The sequence below is a fragment of the Amphimedon queenslandica genome, unplaced genomic scaffold (genome assembly GCF_000090795.2).
Source record: "Amphimedon queenslandica unplaced genomic scaffold, v1.1 AMPQUscaffold_12397, whole genome shotgun sequence".
Classification (NCBI taxonomy): Eukaryota; Metazoa; Porifera; class Demospongiae; order Haplosclerida; family Niphatidae; genus Amphimedon; species Amphimedon queenslandica.
In genome coordinates, this window is record NW_003547366.1 from 17830 (window position 1) to 20141 (window position 2312).

The 2312-nt window shown below is 35.6% G+C and overlaps 2 long non-coding RNA genes across 2 annotated transcripts; both read right to left on the bottom strand.

Annotated features, from left to right (window-relative positions):
• Positions 1-854: 854 nt before the first annotated feature.
• On the bottom strand, positions 855-1119 carry LOC109587901 (uncharacterized). Its single transcript, XR_002187861.1, has 3 exons — positions 1089-1119; positions 946-1032; positions 855-891 (listed from the first exon to the last, which is right to left on the bottom strand). It is a non-coding gene; the product is annotated as an uncharacterized LOC109587901 (long non-coding RNA).
• Positions 1120-1138: 19 nt separating this feature from the next.
• On the bottom strand, positions 1139-2240 carry LOC109587902 (uncharacterized). Its single transcript, XR_002187862.1, has 3 exons — positions 1858-2240; positions 1509-1592; positions 1139-1175 (listed from the first exon to the last, which is right to left on the bottom strand). It is a non-coding gene; the product is annotated as an uncharacterized LOC109587902 (long non-coding RNA).
• Between the last annotated feature and the right edge of the window lie 72 nt (positions 2241-2312).

Below are 2312 nucleotides of genomic sequence, written 5' to 3' on the forward strand. Positions count from 1 at the left end.
GGTGGTGTAGTACTTGTTGATGGAGTGGCTCCTCCTCCACCACTATTCTCTCCTGCTCCATTACTGCTATCATTAGGTGTGTCTCCATTAGTCTCCTTCTCCCAATCATTATTTGTTCCTATACATCATACAAACACATCAACAGTAAATTATTAATACAAACACTATTGTATACCTTGAGTTTGTGTGTCATTCTCTGATCCATTCCTACCTCCATTAGGTGTGTCTCCATTACCAACATGTACAATACCAAAAGCACAGAATTCATCACGTTCAATAGAACCATATCTGTTCCCTACACTAAAAGATCCTCCTTCAACTATACTGAACTGGTAAGCATTGGGAGACTTCAGTGGAGCTCTCACAAACTTGAGGCAACCAGTCTGACTAGTCTTCCTTAGATCCACACAATGTTGTAGCTCTATTACCAGTGGTTTTAATAGTCCCTTAGATACTGATATTGCATATACTGCACTCACTAGCATAGTACCTTTGGGTACCTTGAAATTACCACCAGCTAGTGCAGTAACAGCTACTTCAGTATCCTTGGACACTGCTCCTTGAGGACACTCTAATCTGAATCCATATTTCTCCCACTGGAGTGAGTGAGACCTGTCTCCTTGTAGGATAAAGAGCTTCTGTCCAGCTATAATGACACTAGAGTCTAGTGAATCTGAAACAATACGGACACATCATATCTAATACCAGTATAGTACACACACAATCATTCACATGTGTACATGTACATGTACATGAATAATTTACCCATTGAAGGGATCAGGTAGTTAAATTGTAGTCCAATGGAACTAGTCTCTTTGATAGGTTGCTTGAGGACCCTCTCTTGTCTTTCCTTCACTAGTTTGGCTATGTACAACTCCTTTTCTTTAAGGTCTATAAATTAATAGAATATTAATAATTATTATTGATTAATGATGATACACTAACCAGCAAATATCTGTAATTGTTCCTCAACTTGTGATGTCAGTTTGGCTATAACTTTGTCTTTCTCAGAAATGAGATTTTGATTCTCATCTACACAATAAACAAATTCTCTCATCTAATACATGCTGTGTGTATAGTTAACTAACCAATAATGATCTGTTTCTCCTTGAGATATTGTTCCTCCTTCTCTTCCAATTGTTCAGCAACTTTGAGTTTCAGTTTCTCATAATCTTCTACATTAATAGAATATTCTCTTATTTAATATTATGTGCTGATAATACTAGGGCTGGGACAAAGGTCACTTTGCAACATTCAAAGTTTCTACATAAAAAAATTCGAAGCCTTCAAAGGTTTATTGTACATCAAAAATCATCACCCCGCCTCAGTTTATACCGTCAAACTTGTGGTTTAGGTAGACAATCCCTATGAAAACTTTTGACCACATTAACATTAATAACTACTAATAATGAAGCTTCGAGGGCTTATTTTCTCATTTGAATGGCAGCACTTTGAACGAAGCTTCAAACCTTTGGAAGCTTTGTCCCAGCCCTAGATGTTACACTAACCAGTAATAATCTGCTTCTTCTCCAATATTTCAGTTACATATACTTTATTATCAGCAATTTGAGCTTCAAGCTTTTTATAATATTCTATTATCAATAAAAGTACAAAGATAAAAATTAAAATGCAATTTGCAGCTTATAAAATTTGCTCAAATTACATGTACTGATTATTGCTAATGATACCATATATGGTAAGCAGAGCTCACTCTACATCAATCTCATTATTTCTAATGCATGGACAATTTGACCTATATTGAGTACAGGATACTATTTCCATACTCAACATTGTCTAATCCACTAGTATTATAATGTAAACAATGTACACATAAACAACAGTACAACATAATAGTACCTAATTCAAGACTTGATTTATCCTTTTCTGCTTGCTCAAGGAGAGTGGTAGCATCAACAAGTTGCTGAGTAAGTCTTGCCTTTTCTTGAAGAAGCTGTTGCTGCTCTTTGTCTGGATCTTGCTGTATCTGCTCCTTCGTCGGCTCCTTCGATGCCCAAAAAACAGAAGCTACTTTTTTAGTAAAGCTCCGTAAATTGTTGGAAGCGGAAGCTAAATTTACAAAACATGAGTGGAAGAATAGATTTTCACTCTTCTACTGAATGCTTGAAGCAGCAACCAGCTTTACTTCATTTAGTATGCTATGCTTCAACATTATGCTTATTGTTTTAGTATAGAATATTTGCAGCAAATAAAATACCATGCTGAAGGATGACAATCCTAGCTCAAAGACAAGGACTACCGTATAGTACTTTAATTTTGCAGAGCTAAAATTTGCAGATTTATAAAAATCAATT